This window comes from Schistocerca gregaria, chromosome 3, assembly GCF_023897955.1.
Source record: "Schistocerca gregaria isolate iqSchGreg1 chromosome 3, iqSchGreg1.2, whole genome shotgun sequence".
NCBI classification, from domain to species: Eukaryota; Metazoa; Arthropoda; class Insecta; order Orthoptera; family Acrididae; genus Schistocerca; species Schistocerca gregaria.
The window spans coordinates 335446476-335463275 of record NC_064922.1 but is presented as its reverse complement, the minus strand read 5'-3'; the positions used below and the strand labels follow the sequence as shown (position 1 = coordinate 335463275).

Here is a 16800-nt window from a genome sequence, read left to right as displayed (position 1 = left end):
TCGGTTAATTCGCGACGTCATGCCGTATTCAGTTCACAAATGTCAGTAACGCCACACTCAGACGAACATCGAGCCTTCACGTTTGGCGCACGCCGCATCTGGACGTGACATCTGGGCGTCATACACTGCGTATCTTCAAATGGCACAACCCTTTCTGTAACTTACAGCCATTCAGTTTTAATAATTTTGGTGGTGGTGGTGGTGGTGTATTAATCATCAGTATATCCTTTAAAAAGTTATCTGATTAATTTAGTTGAGATTAATTATTCTTAAATAAAAATAAAAAGAAATCGTTTAGAGTATTTAGGAAAAATTAACGATATCTTCGAGGCGTTGACAGACGGAACGTTATCTCATAGCTGTGGTGACTGTTGGTGGAGACCGCACTACAGACACTATGTTGTTTCTTAAGACGTGGCGACAGGTGGAGTGATACAGAGGCTAGCACCGTTGTAACGACCGGATGTGCTTCCATTTTAGGAGACACACCTGTCACTGTGGAAAATGAGGCGCAACTGACAGCAGGACATTTACTAGTACGCCCCTCCTCCACCGGGCAGCACCTACAATGCGAGCGGGCGTCGCACCTGCCGAACTTAACCTTTTCTGTTAGGTCACTTATCTCCCTGGCACTGAGATGCTGTTTATTGTGCCAAAATGCACTTAAATTTTCGACGTACCTATTAGTACTATACACTTCCCCAGCGCTATTCGAAAAGTAAGGTCGTATCAGTCGCGAAATGGAAACCACAGGGCAAATCAAAAAGTTTTATTTGTAACAAGTAGCTACATCTTACAGCCTCTTCTCTATGTAATCGCCGCTCCCAGTGAGAAACGTGTCGTGGTACTGTACCAATCAAGTAATACCCTCATCATCGGCTTGTACTTTCTGCCAGTTCTCTACACTTGTCTGTGGCAGTGGGTTGTCTTCACTTCTAGCGGTTCGTGTGTGCGGAGATGAAAATCAGAGGGAGCGAAGTCCTGGCTGTATGGTGGGTGATCACTCTTCCCATAGAAAACTCTGCATTTGCGTTCTCATTGCCCCTGCAGTGTGCGGCCGAGAATTGTCATGAAGAAGGAAATGCATGACGGTTACGTTGCGTAGGCTGTACAAAATCGAAGTCTCCTACCAGGCCCCCCTCATACTCACCAGGCCCTCATACTTACCGGGAGACACTATTTATGTAGGCACCTTTGTCTGCTCACTGTGCGCTAACTGAAAAGAGCGACGTTCCGCGATCGGCGGCTATACTAGAGAAACTGTCCAACACATCTGTGCAAAGCTTCGTCAGATTTTCACTGTAATTTTCATTTCGCGATCGATCAGACCTTAATTTCCGAATAGCCTTCGTAGATACCATCCCTGAAATTCGGTTCTGGGATGGGGATTAGCATGCACCCATCTACCGCTGAATGTTGCCTTCATTACACCAAAAGAGTTTGCAAGGCCTTTTTAGACGAACGAATATGTGGACGCGCAATTGTATCGAAACTGGTGAATGTAGCAGATTTTCCAACAATTTTCGCGTAAATTAGTACGTAGCTTAGGTGCCAGAGCACATTCCTTATGTTTCTATTGATTTTGTTTTTACAGTCAGTGCCTCTTACCACGTACTTTTCCATGTATTTGAGCCGTAAGATATAAATAGTATTCACCAGTTACAGCGCAGCTGGCAGAACCCTTAAAAAAGGTAGCTCTGTGATAAACTGGATGGTTTATTTGAGCACCACAGTGCATGGTCATATTGAAAGTGATACACCGTTGCCATCCTCCGACCTCTGAACTGACTTCCGCATCCAGTTACAGGGGGACCTTCAGTTTGACGTAGACTCCAAATCACGAGTACAACGTTTTGCTAGGTAGTAAATAAATGAATCAGTTTTGCATCTGGAAGACACCAGTTGTATGTCTTGTGGCAAATGAATTAAATGACACGTCATTGCCTGATGAGATACCTATAGAAACAGCTTTTCCTGTATAAAGACTTTAATCCACGTTACATTAAAAGCAAGAAATCAAAGCACAAAATCGGTTACTCTTTTCAGAAAGGTTCCCAAGCTATTGAACTTCGTTTTCTTAAAAATCAGCTGCTGCAGCACTCACCATGCACAGAATTTTCTCGTAGTTAATTCGTCATATTAGGTGTACTGTTCTCTTGTTGTATGGCTGTGGCGTTCGATGTTTCGTACACCGTTAGTCGCTGGTTGCCTAAACTAATATTAGTCTCTTTGTCGCTGTTTTCATCCATGGTTACATTATTTGAGACGCCTCGCATGCATCAAATGTAAGAAGTAGTACTACTAAGTTTGAATACGCCGGACACAGAAAAATTTCATGTTCCTTAATCAGTTAAAAACAAATTATTTTCAGCACATCATCCAGTTTCTCCATTTCAAAGAGAACCCAGGCAACAGGACGTGTTTTGAAGGTTGAGAAAACTAGTTCACAGATCAAGCTGAGAGGTCATTGTACAACGTGGAGATCGTATACACTAAGGTGACAAAAAATCATGGGACACCAGCTGATACCGTGCTGGACCTCCTTTGGCCCGGCGTAGTGCAGAAACTCGACGTAGCATGGACTCACATCGTTGGAAGTCCGCGGGAGAAATATTGAGCCATACTGCCTTTATTGCCGTGCATAGTTGCGGAAGTGTTGCCGGGTGCAGGATTTTGTGCTCTAACCAACCTCTCGATTATGGCGATAGAATTCATGTCGAGCGATCTGGGTGACCAAATCATGCTCTTGAATTGTCGACGTCCATGAACGTCTGCAAATGCTCTCAAAGTAGTCGAACATAACCATTTCCACTCAATGACCCAGCCATTTCGTGTAGTCACAGCCCACACTGTTATGGGGCCACCATCAGATGCCTGGTTGACAACCAGCGCCCAGGGCTTCATGGGGTCTGCTCCACTTTCGAACCCTCATATTAACTGAAATCGGGATTCATTTGACCAGCCCACGGTTTTCCAGTAGTCTAGGGTCCAACCGATATGGTGACGACACCAGGAGAGGCCTTCAGACTATGTTCTGCAGCCAGAGCCCATTAACGCCAAATTTCGCCGCAGTGTACTAACGCATACGTTCGTCGTAAATCCCGTATTGATTTCTACGGTTGTTTCACGCATTGCTGCTTGGCTATTGGCACTGTCAGCTACGAAAATACCACTGCTCTCGGTCGTTAAGGGAAGACCGTCGGCCATTGCATTGTCCATGGTGAGAGGTAATGCCTGAAATTTTGTATTCTCGCCATACTCATCTCAGAATATTGAATTCCTTACGATTCCCGAAATGGAATGTCCCATGTGTCTAGCTGCAACTACCACTAAGCGTTCAAATTTGGTTAATTCCCGTCGTGCAGCCATAATCACGTCTGAAGCCTTCTTACAAGAACCACCACCTGAGTACAAAGGACAGCTCCGCCAAAGCACTGTGTACTTGATACTATAGCCGTGTGTAGATGCGCGTATCATTACCCCATGACTTTTATCGCCTAAGTGTAGATATTGAAGTGAACACCGTCTCTGTGCCGAGTCTCGATATAACTTCCTTAGCCTAATACTTGCAAAGAAACAGTGATGTAAATGGAGTCAGTTCCTATGATGGAGAAAACCGTTGATGTCACGTCAAACGAAATAGTTGCACGGTCATTTGAACGCGATGTCATCAGAGTTCGTCAGAGGTCGTCTACCTAACGCTCTACCGTGACAGGCGTTGCGCACGAAATCAGCGCATTTGATTGCAGCTAGATAGTGTCTTCCCCACCCTTGGGACACCAACTATCACGAAGGTAATGCAGGGGGCACTTGGCTTTTCATGTACCAGCTCGGAAATCCCGTCCGTGCCGCAACTCAAGGAAAGCAGAGATGACCAAAGTAAACTGCCGAAGGCAACAACATGTTGGTGACAGAGGTCGGAGTCGGCTATTGGATACTGTAACGGGGGATAGACGCGCCGCGGTGCAGCAAACAGTTCGCCAGTTCAGTGCTGGATAACAACCACCAAAAGCGAAGAGTCATTCCTTCCATACCGTCCACTTTGCTTTGGTGTTTAGGAACCACGCCTCAGTTATGTCTCTGTTCGCGTTGTGTGTCTTTATTAATAGCATGTGACACAGCATATTCGTAAGCATTAACTCTGGCAGCATTGGAAAAAGGTCGCCTGGACTGATGAACCACATTACACGTTGGTACACGCTAACGTCAAGGTGATAATAATTGGTCGAAAACATACGAGGTGGTGCAGCCAACTTTGTGACGTGTGAAATCAGATAAGTATTGCAAGTATTTTCGTGTGGGTGATCTGTGAATGTGTTCTCTCGGCGACGAACGATGAGGGGTTTACTGAGCAATAAAATACGATCGTTTTTTGCCCGTAGCACTCTGCAGGCGCCTGTACCATCAGTTAGTCAAGACAAGGTTCGAGTGAGGTGGCGCAGTGGTTAGCACACTGGACTCGCATTCAGGACGACGACGGTTCAATACCGCGTCCGGCCATCCTGATTTAGGTTTTCTGTGATTTCCCTAAATCACTCCAGGCAAATGCCAGGATGGTTCCTTTGAAAGGGCACGGCCGACTTCCTTCCCTAATCCGATGAGACCGATGACCTCGCAGTTTGGTCTCTTCCCCTAAACAACCCAAACCAAGACAAGGTTCGAGGGACACTTAACGAGCTTAAAGATTGTTGTGTGAATCTCAGGTCACCGGTCGTAAGCGTGTTTAAAATATCAGGACGCCATCGAACGAAACGTGTGCGCCGTGGACCCAGCTACGACCAGTCACCCCACTGTGGCCTGCTGTTTAGCGCCTGTGGTTGATCAAGATGACTTTCCAATATTTTCGGCATTTCGTAGAGTTCATGCCACGAAGTGTCATTGCTGTTGCCAGAACGTAAGGGGGTGTTACACTCCAGTCGGTAGATATCTTTGATTATACACAATACACCAAAAGCAACAGAATTCATTTTCGAATCATTTGAAAGTAAACTTCTCATTATGTGCGGTTTCTTCAGAACGAGAACTGTATTAAAAGCACTGATCCCTCGTATTCCATCCAATTCGTTTAATAATTCTTCGTACGCTGCGTTGGTATCTCATGCATTTCGAAAAATCTAGAAAGTCTAGGGTTCTGTTCTTCACTACATTATATCTGACTCCGTAAGTAATCTGAACTATTGTAGTAGTAGAGTACAGGAAAGGGTGTAGCACTGTTTTGCAGAAGGAATACTTAGAAATCTCATGTTTAATTTGATGAACGACGAGAAGTGCTACACGTTGGGTTTAAAATTGTGGCACTTCGTTCTTGTTAGTTCAATACCCGTTACCACGAACAATACGCCGTAACCCACTCCCACAAGAGTGTGGAGTACGCCAGCAGGCAAGGAAACAATGTTTGCTACTACGAATGAAGTAGAGAGATGCTGTTAAAGCAACGCCGGGAAAGTTTTGCATTTTCGCCCACAAGCTTGTCTGGTAGTCAGCCGCTAGCTGGGGCAAATTACTGCGGCGTGAGTCCGCGTCGTGACTTGTTGGGGTCGTAACAGCGTGTTTTGCTTCCGCGCCGGTAGACCGTTGTTATGAACACAACTGTGTTTTGGAACTAAATTTCGGGCAAGGACTTTACTTCCTTCCTCACAACTGTACGTATCTAATTATGAAATTAGCTGTTCATTGCGTGACCTATCCACGTGTTTCGTTTTCTCTCTTCTCTCTGTCGTACTTTAGACTGCTTCAGTTTCCAGATATCGCATTTGTGATTTTCTGGATCGCGTCTGTAGTAGAATTTAACACGTTTATGTAACTTTGAATGACAACATTAGGCATCAGTGCGCGGGAGTTGTATCACTTAGCGTCTGTCATCTGATGCTATTTATAGTGTCTGCAAGTATAATGTAGACCCTATACATTGCTGTATCTCGGAAATACTTTAAATTCCAGTGACAGAAAGTGCTTGGGGTCAGACTCCAATTAGGGACATAAGAGTTTAGTTCATAACGGCTTTTTACGAGGCGTGTTTTTTAAGTTAGTACCGTTTTGAAATTAAAAAATACGTGCTAAGATATCTCAATTTTATTTTGACATGAAAGCCTGTACATTAATTTACTTTTCTACATAATTTCCGTCAATATTGAGGCACTTGTCACAACGTTGTACCAGTTTTTAAATATCTTCCTCATAGATTCTGCCTCCCGACTAGTTTACCACTGCATCACCACTGTTTTGACTCCGTCATCGTCTTGAAGACGGTGACCGCCCAGGTGTTCCTTTAAGTGCAGGAACAGATGGTAGTCACTGGGCGCAAGATCGGGGCTGTACGGGGGATGATTTCGAGTTTCCCATCGAAAAGATGTGATGAGATCTTTGGTCTGATTCGCCACATGCGGACGGGCATTGTCTTGCAGCAAAAAAATGCCCTTGCTCAACTTCCATGTACTGTTGCTTTGATTCTGGTGTGACGTAGGCCACCCATATTTCATCGCCCGTAACAGTTTGGCTTAAGAGATCATAATCGTCGTTGTGGTACCTCTCAAGGAAAGTCAACGCACTGTCTAAACGTTTGTTTTTGTGCACATCCGTCAACATTTTCGGTACCCAACGTGCGCACAATTTTCGGTAATTAAAGTGCTCGGTCACAGTGCCATCCAAAACATTACGACAAACATTAGGAAAGTCATCCTGCAAGGAGGAAATCGTGAAGCGTCTGTTTTTTCTCACCTTGTTGTCCACTTCCTGCACCAAACTACCATAACGACCGAAGGACGCCCACTCCGTTGTTCATCATGCACATTTGTGCGGCCATCTTCAAATGTTACCACTTTCTTACCATTCCATCACTCATAATGTTTTCTCCGTAAACTGCACAGATCTCACGATGAATATCGATCGCTTTTAGGTCTTTAGCACGAAGAAAACTAAAACAGCCCGTACTTCAGTAGGCGGGACTCAAGATTATCGGATGCATCTTAAATACTCAGTACACAACGTAAACAAGGAAGAATCAGACTGTAATGGCGTCAGTGCGTAGCTTAAAGAACAGGCTTCCATGTAAAAATAAAATTGAGGTATCTTAGCACGTCTTTTTTTAATTTCATAACGGTACTTAGAAAACACACCTCGTAAATCCTACATTGCAATATTTCATGACACTTTTGGTCTTCTTGAAGTATTGATGTTTTCACGTACTGTCAAAGCTTTGTACAATAATAACTACAAACACATGCAGAAATCACTGGAAAATGTAGCGGAAAACAGTTAAGTCACGCTTATGAAGCAGGCTGTTCATCTCCGTCAACGATGACCATCTCCCAGGCCTGAGTAGATGCAGTATTCTACACAAATCTTGTCATTGCGTCTTTTCATGGTACACACACATCAGACTTACAAGCACTGTTAAAATGTTACAAATTTTGAGTACCATAAACATAATTACGTCATAAAGTGTCAACATGTCTGGCGTATTGTTCCACAGTTCTTCATGTTTGAAATGTTCCGAATCAGCCATATGAGACATTGCTTCAGCAGTACGTTTGAGCTCATCATTTGTATCAGTAACACCACTTCGGTTCCCATTCACGTGGTGGCTAACACGTCAGTGATGAAGCTGAATCACACACACGAGATAAGCTCGCCAGGACGGCGCATTCCACAGAAATTCCAGCCGTGAACCCGGTATTCTTGAGTTACGGCAGTCATTATAATAGCAATATTCTCCTTCCCTTTACTTGTTCCTATTTTTCTTTTAGTATCTGTAATATGCTCACGAAAAGTACGATGACAACTAACTTGTACAAGCTTCAGTGTGCAAGATATTTTTTATCTGAAAAGTAGTTAAAATTGACATAATTCTTCATTTAACGAGATAAGATTGTTCATTCTGTTGAGGCGGATTAATATTTAACTTTGAGCGAATATTTTAGAAGTAGTGATGGTGACTATCGCTATAGCCACTCGGATGTACTCACGTGCCTGACTACCCATTCTAGTCTCCTTGAGAGCTCTTCCGCGAACACTGCTGTGCCAGCTGCTCCATCGAGAGGAGCTGTATTCCTGGCAGTGGGGATCAGTGCGCTCAGCTGACGTCAGGCACCGAATGTCATTACAGTGGGGATCCTCAGATGTGAAATGTATTCAGTCTTGTTGTTCATTAAGTGCAATTTAAAAAAAAAATCTGTTTTGCATCTCTGTTTTGTTGTACAATAACAGCTGGTGTCATGCGAAATTAAGAGGCTTGCGTAATTGTGGAACTGAACAGGATATGGGCAACTATTGTGGTGATAGCTGAATTAAAGAGTTGTTCTGTGCTTTAGATTCCTTCCAACACCTTCATCCTGCTGGAAACTGCTTTCGCCATAAACAGCTGCTTTTGCCGAGCAGCAGTTATTAGTAATCGGCACCGACGAGGAGTCATTGCTGTCTCTAGGAGACGAGGAACGGCCGAATGATACTACGAGGGTGCGCTGAAAAGTAATGTCTCCGAATTTGTGTGAAAACTATTAAAAGAAAGTAAAGCAAACGGTATTAACATTATGTACCTTTATTCTTCATGTCTGCATATTTGCAGCCCTCTACAGCTAGAGGGCTCCAAATTGTGGCTTCGGCATGGCGGTGTATAACGTAACTATGTCGGTGCTTGAGTTTCTAATACGGAGAGGATCTCCGCACTCAGAGCATCCTTTTCTTCGGCGTGGCAACACCAGACCACACGCGAGCGCTGCGACACTTGCAACAGTTAGACACGTTGGGTTCTTTGTCATCAGTCATCATCCTAACTGTCCCGATTTGGACCCATCCGATGTAGTACAAGCAGAGGTGAGGTCGTAGCCCCGTCAACGAAGTAAAACATTCTACAGTGACGTTATCAAAGAACTGATCTCTCGTTGCGAGAAATATATTCGTCGCCAGGCCATGAAGAAAGAGCTTTGAGTCAACCTTACTTTTCAGCATGCGCTCGAGCGATCTTACTTCGTGAAGATAAGAATGTGCTCCACCACCATCACGACTTCTTGTCAGAGAACATGAATCATTAAAACGCCTGGTTGGTCAGCCATTTGTGATGCAAATTTGACGGAAAATCAGTACCAGCGAACCAGGAAGTATTATTCCCAGTCTGAGACAATTGTCCGTCTCTAACGAGCTCTTTACCGATAGAATGCCCATTTTTTAACCGTTTACCTTTCCGCTTGGGTTTGTCTTCATGTCAATTGGGACTGGAGTATAGTGGTTTCTTAACTCCTCTGTCTACTTGTTCTATAGTTTTGACTTGGTCTGTAGTGTTTTGACTTGGGCGCATATGACCCCAGTTGTTTCTTGCAGCTGAAAGTTTTAAAAATCACTCAGTCGAATGGCTACAAATAGCAGCTGGTGCAGTTTTCGTGATTGTTTTGATCTGTATCTCCAGAGACAAAAAATAATTAGCGTAATTTGAGGAAAGGATGTTAATTTGTTTTCTCCTTTCACTTTGTTGTTCGTAGCAAGTGCTAGTAATTGCGTCTGGAATCAACGGACGTGGTAGACCAAATCAGCGACCGTGGTACCGTATATCAACGCTTCGTCTGATACTGAAAGAAAAACTATTTCGTGCTCTGTGGGTTTTTTACCGCGGTTATTCTTCCCGGCTACCTCACCTCTTTCCCCCTCCTCACCAAGTTCAATGTTGCCGTCGCTTATACATTTAACGTTCCAGAAATATATAAACTATTTTAATATAATTATAATAATTTGGTTGACATCTTTATTTTTTTAGTAGGGGTGAGGGTGTCGTAACCACCATGAGTCGGAACTTCCCTAACTTCCCTAACTTTCCCTCTTGGATTCGCGCCTGTAGTCCGGTTCATTACAGCACACTGTTGTGTTAGACATAACATAGGAGTAATTTAGTGTGCCCCCTCCCCCCTGCAGATGATGCGCTGAACTAGTTACAGGCGAAGCGTTCACGCAGCTGTGAGCAACGGGGCAGCCTATTAACAGTTGAGCCGCCTTTGTCTGGATGCAGTGCGACCAGCTGACTTCCGGCATGCCGACGTCACACAACCACGTGAACCGGCCGCTTGCGTGCGCGCAAGTATCGGGGTCGCTTCGTTTCCGTTCGGACATTCTCTCGGCGGTGTATTTTGGAGGCGCCGTGTCGTGGCCGGTTGGTTTTCCTTTCACTTTTAAGCATTCCTGCTTAAAATGAAATTTAAATGCTTGGCAGTCTACTGTCGCTGACTGAAGTACACAGCTATAGTGGTACTTCGATTCAATGGAACAATTAGAATAAATATAATGAAAACCACAACCTCGTTCTTCTTATTGCTTACGTTCACATCGGTAATTCTAATCCGATTTGGCTCTTCCTCAGGTGGTCAAGTCATTACAAACGTTTGAAACACATCAGCCTTGCTCTCGTCTTCCACTGTATTGAGGTCTACAAAGATACCTATACAGCTGTGTTTTCCGCATCTATGTCTGTACTCAGCAAACAACAGTTCATGGCAGGGGACACGTCCCACTGTGCCAGTTATTAGGACTTCCTCCTAGTCCTTCCGCGCATTCAGAGCAGGAATGTTTAAATACCTCCGTCCACGTTGTAATTAATTGTTTCCCCTCATAATCTCTGTGGGATCGATGTGTGGAGGGGCGTAAATACCTAGATCCATAATTTAAAGACGATTTCTGAAACTCGTTAAGTAGACCTTCTCGGGATAGTTTACGCCTTCCTTCGAGAGTCTGCCACTTCAATTCTTTCAGCAGCACTGGGACACTCTCCCGCGGGTCAGACAAACCGGTGACGATTCGTGCTGCTCTTCTCTGTATACCTTAGTCTCCACCTTTAATAGTACTTGGTACGGGACCCACATATTTGAGCAGTATTCTAGAATGGGTCTCACATAAGATTTGCAAGCAATTTCCTTTGTAGACTGATTGCACTTCCTCAGTATTATACCAGTAAAAGGACATCTACCACCTTCTTTACCCACGACTGAGTCGATCATTCCGTTTCATATCCGTACAAAATGTTCCACCCATATATTTGTATGAGTTAGGTGATTCCAACTGTGACTCATTGATATGTCACAGAATGCAAAGGTTTTTCGTTTTATGAAGCGCACAACATATTTCTAAACGTTTAAAGCAAGTTCACGATCTTTGCACCACTGTGAAAGCTTATCAAGATGTGACTAAATATTTGTGCAGCTTCTTTCAGACTTTATTTCATTATAGACAACGGCATCATCTACGAAAAGTCTGAGCTTACTACTAACATTACCCACAAGGTTGTTAATATACAAAATGATCGGTTGAAATGACAACTCACGGAGCGCAATGCAATCATTTTCATTCCCGGCGTTGGATATAGCAGCATTGTACATGATATTTTGAAACAATGTCGAGGAGCTGGGATGTATTGTAGATGGTTCACGGGGGAACAAATTAAGGAATCCATGCATGGAATCCGCATAATAACAATTATACAGACCCTGGGTAATAGCCGTTCCTACTCTTGGCGAGACATCGAGCGAGATGGCGCAGTGGTTAGCACACTGCACACGCATTTCGGATGACGATGGTTCAAATCTGCCATCCAGATTTAGGTTGTCTGTTATTACCTCAAGTTGCTCCAGCGAAACGCGAGGATTGTTCCTTAGAAAGGACATGGCGGCCCATTTTCTTCCTTGAAACAATCCGTGATTACGCTACGTCGGTAATGACCTCAAAGTACGCTAATAAAACCTACAGTTGAGAGACGGAGTAATTAAACTTCAGTAGATCGAGCCATTATTGCAAAACGCCTCCCCCCCCACCACACACACACACACACACACACACACACACACACACACTCTTCTCGGAAATAGTAGCCTTATGGCTTAAAGTGAAATGGGAAGATAAGTAGTAACATGCCTTTTTTTTGTCTTCTTCGCTTGCACAAGTTACAGTTTGTGCCCGCCGTAATGTGTTAGTTGGTATTGCGCCATTGAAATGTACTTCCTGAATGCTCCTTTGTTCTTGTGAGCGAAGGCACTGTCAATATCTTTATTCTCAGGCAGGTGGTTAATACTGTTTGCGGTCGTTATTAGTCAATATGGAGACCGTTCTCTCATGGCTTCTCCTATTTTCCAAAGAGGCCGTTACGAAGTGTTCTCAGGTATTTAGTTTTTTGAATACATTATGGGAGTGGCAGTGACCAATGCATTACAAATATTTACTATTAAAAACAGTCTTGATCACGCTTTATTTATCAAGGTGACCGGTTTCGACCACTACTGTGGTCATCTTCAGACCTAGAAGCTGTATACAAAGCTATAATTAGAGGGCTACATAAATTAAAGAAAATACATAAAGTTACAAAGCAATAAAACGATGAATTACCATTGAGTAGGAACCTCTTTCTGTTGGAGAATCAGTAATGGTTCTCCAACAGAAAGAGGTTCCTATTCAATAGTAATTCGTCGTTTTATTGTTTTATAACTTTATGTATTTTCTTTAATGTATGTAGCCCTCTAATTATAGCTTTGTATACAACTTGTAGGACTGATAATACCACAGTAGTGGTCGAAACCGGCCACCTTGATAAATAAATCGTGATGAAGAGTGTGTTTAATAGTAAATATTTAGGTTTTGTTTACTGCGAGTAACGTTAAGCACTACGGGTATTAGATCCATTTGTGGAACGTTTCCTCTGTCGCACATGTCCGTGTTTTGAGAAGGGAGAGCTTTGCGGCCTTTCCATTACAAGGATTCACGACAGCTTCTGTATTCCGATATAATTGTGCAACCCTCCCTGACTTCATAATGGCGAGTGTGATTAAAGGCGCTTTTGATGAAACAGACGACTTTAACCACGGTAGTGTGTTCCGTCACACACAGTTCATATCAAAGGCAACTATGCTAATAACGAAGCACGTGATAGGTAAGTCACCACGGGATATGAGTTGAAGGAAACAGAGGCGAGAGAGTGGGGTTGGATGTTGTGTAAAGCACAGGGACTGAGGAGGTGGGAATTATATGCTGCAGCTGTACTGCAGTGCCGCGTCTTCCATTCTCGGCGCACTTGGCCTTCCAAGGAGTGCCTGACGTCGCCAGCTTCCGGAGGGACTGGCGAGACCTCTTAGTGCGCTGCCCACGCCACTGCAATTGGCTGTCGCAGACTTGGCGGTACCTTTCAGAATCATACCCGTCTTAGCACGTTCAGTCCTGGAAAAATTACAGGATATTGTGGAGGCAACCTGTGACTAAGTCATGAAGAAACCTGGACTGAAGACGTCGTTATGAATTCTATGCAAGAAGAAAGCTAGTCGTTCTACGGTCGCAAGTATAACCTATGAGAATAATTACCTAAATCTGAAGGTGGCAGGGGTAAAATACAGGGAGCGAAAAGCTATTTACAATTTGTACAGAAACCAGATTGCAGTTATAAGAGTCGAGGGACATCAGAGGGAAGCAGTGGTTGGGAAGGGAGTGAGACAGGGTTGTAGTGTCTCCCCGATGTTATCCAGTCTGTATATTGAGCAAGCAGTGAAGGAAACAAAAGAAAAATTCGGAGTAGGTGTTAAAATCCATGGAGAAGAAATAAAAACTTTGAGGTTCGCCGATGGCATCGTAATTCTGTCAGAAACAGCAAAGGACTTGGAAGAGCAGTTGAACGGAATGGACAGTGTCTTGAAAGGAGGGAATAATATGAACATCAACAAAAGCAAAACGAGGGTAATGGAATGTAGTCGATTTAAGTCGGGTGATGCTGAGGGTATTAGATTAGGAAATGAGACACTTAAAGTAGTAAAGGAGTTTTGCTATTTGGGGAGCAAAATTATTGATGATGGTCGAAGTAGAGAGGATATAAAATGTAGACTGATAATGAAAAGGAAAGCGTTTCCGAAGAAGAAAAATTTGTTAACATCGAGTATAGATTTAAGTGTCAGGAAGTCGTTTCTGAAAGTATTTGTATGGAGTGTAGCCATGTATGGAAGTGAAACATGGACGATAAATAGTTTGAACAAGAAGAGAATAGAAGCTTTCGAAATGTGGTGCTACAGAAGAATGCTGAAGATTAGATGGGTAGATCACATAACTAATGAGGAAGTATTGAATAGGATTGGGGAGAAGAGAAGTTTGTGACACAACTTGACTAGAAGAAGGGGTCGGTTGGTAGGACATGTTCTGAGGCATCAAGGGATCACCAGTTTAGTATTGGAGGGCAGTGTGGAGGGTAGAAATCTTAGAGGGAGACCAAGATATGAATACACTTAGCAGATTCAGAAGGGTGTAGGTTGCAGTAGGTACTGGGAGGTGAAGAGGCTTGCACAGGATAGAGTAGCGTGGATAGCTGCATCAGACCTGTCTCAGGACTGAAGACAACAACACCTAAATCTGCTGTCAACCCGAAAGTTAGTTTGAATACAAATGGTTTGAGAGCTTTGTCGTTTACTGCTTTCTTCCTGAGTAGAGCGATGGGAGGGATATGCGAAGAACACGTGATTTCCCAGAAAAATTATGGTTAACTAACTAGGAGGCAACACGTTTAAACTCTTACCTGCATTTTGTGTACCGCTGTGAAAAAGCTGCCTACTCAAGGCATATATCACTCGATCACCAGTGGCTGTTGAACTTAACGTGTTTTACGACTTTTGAGCTTGATATACGTGTGATTCGTTCCGCGCAGGATCGCACTAAAGGTTCGTGGAGATTGTCGGATAATTTTCTCGTAACTGGAAATTATTTTGGTGCCAGCTTCGTGATTGTTTCAATGCTTGTTTTCCGATATGATCGCGGTGATTCTATATAGAATAGACTGCATAAGAGCTCAAAAAGTGTTGGGCAGTGATCTCGATCCATGAACGCCCAGCTGCAGTCCATAACATAGCTGCGTCCAAGACACAGGCATCTCGCTCGATGACGTATAAACGTCCCCTTACGTAAGGGCATCATTTGTCTCAACAGTTTCGTGTTGAGAAGCGGCATTTATGGTTTCATATGGCTGTCAGCGTACTCGTAACCTGCCATTGGCGTCTACTGACGTGCACTCACTAATCCAGACAGATTCTACTGTTCCAGCGTCGAGCGGCGGTGTTAAGCCATGTCCTTTGATGAACTGTGTACACCATCGCAAGATGCTGATTCTAGCTGGTATGTCTGCTCACAGTTTGTTACTGTCCAGAATCTGTTGGCAAGTAATTGGCGTCCTATGGCCCGTCTGTTCTCTATTACTACAGTCTGCAGTGCATGGCGACTCCTGTCATTCGTACAATACTTTCAGGGGGAGGGGGAACCCTGAATAACTAGGAGACTAGTGGTGGTGGATAGCGGTTACAACTGGAATTTGAAGAAAAAGTAATGTTGAATATTAACAATAACGTATATTTTGAAAATGGAGTTACAAATTGTACCTTCACTGATGTTGTATGAAACAAAGAAGCACAAGGCGCGTCTGGATAGATCTGAACTACATGAAATCAGACACAGTTGTTTAAAACAAGCCTACACTGTTTCTACTCTTTGGAGAGAATGCACGAATAATCTTTCACAAGTGTGTGTGTGTGTGTGTGTGTGTGTGTGTGTGTGTGTGTGTGTGTGTGTGTGTGTGCGCGCACGCGTGCGCGGCACACAAATATACGAGTTCACGACCGAAGCAACAAAGGAAGTGTTGTGTTGTTTTGCTACCATGTGGTTGACACTGGCAGTGTTCGGCCGAGGCGTAACGTAGTCTGGCACACGGAGTAAGGATGTTGAACAGTCAAACTGTGACTGACTGCAGGGCAGCAAATGCCAAGAGCAACGCGCTAACAGAATGAAGAGTGAGCAAATATACCGGGTGTCCTTCGTAAGAGTCGTCAGGCGCATTTTCTCTTATGTTTCAGCAGATATTTGCAATTTCGTTTTTGCAGTGTGTTGCTGGAATCTGCCCAAACAAACGATGCTCATCACGTCATTCATGGGACGCCCAGTGTTGACGGAGAGCGTCTGTTTCACGTTACAAACAAAATTATTTTTAAAGCGAAATTTTGCGTGCTGGTTTTATAGAGCGGTCCGATATTAGTGTGATACGTGAGATTATATTTGTTACATATATTGACAGGGATAGTAAAACACACGAATACTAGATACTCCAACACTGCTCTATGGAGGTAGCAGTCATCGCGGGCCAGGGTGGAGCTGTCGTTAAAAGAAATCACACACTACGGACCACTGTATCAGGCTGACTCGTGAAAACCTTTATTTGTAACGACGAACTGACGCTTACCGTCGACACTGGACGTCGAAAGAGAGACACGATGAGCAGTATTAGTTTGAGGTGACCCCACGTAGACATTTCAAAGACGAAACTGCAAATACCTGCCAAAATATTAGAGAAAATGCGCCCGACGACTCTTCGGAGGGACAACGTGTGTAGGTAAAAATGCTTCAGGGAACGCCTGACCAACTGAAAAGTAAATTTGCATAGAAACAAATCAGGCTGCTCTCAGCAACATCTTGGCATGTTATAAATTTCTTATATTTTAGACTTGATAGGGTAGCTTATCTTCTATGTTGATTCAGAAATAATATGATTGTCTGAAGAAAGTAGTGCGTACATTTGAGACATTTTGTTTCATCACGTTAATGGTACATTTTTCTTATTGTTCCTAGTGCACAGTATGATTACCCTTGTCGCGACATTTCGATGAGTAATAAGGTGTAGTTACTTCCAAAAAATGGGATTTAAAATTTGGTCTTTGTGTTCGTGTTATTTATAGTAATACGAACACATTTTCAATAACCTGTATTACCAAAAGGTGGCGGACATACTTTATCCCATCCTTAAAAAAAAAAAAAATCGTC

The 16800-nt window shown here is 43.5% G+C and overlaps 1 protein-coding gene across 2 annotated transcripts in view; it reads left to right on the top strand.

Moving 5' to 3' along the window:
* The window catches only part of LOC126353846 (dnaJ homolog subfamily B member 6-like), a 307307-nt gene that overhangs the window by 221866 nt on the left and 68641 nt on the right, over positions 1 to 16800 (top strand). The window lies entirely within an intron of this gene.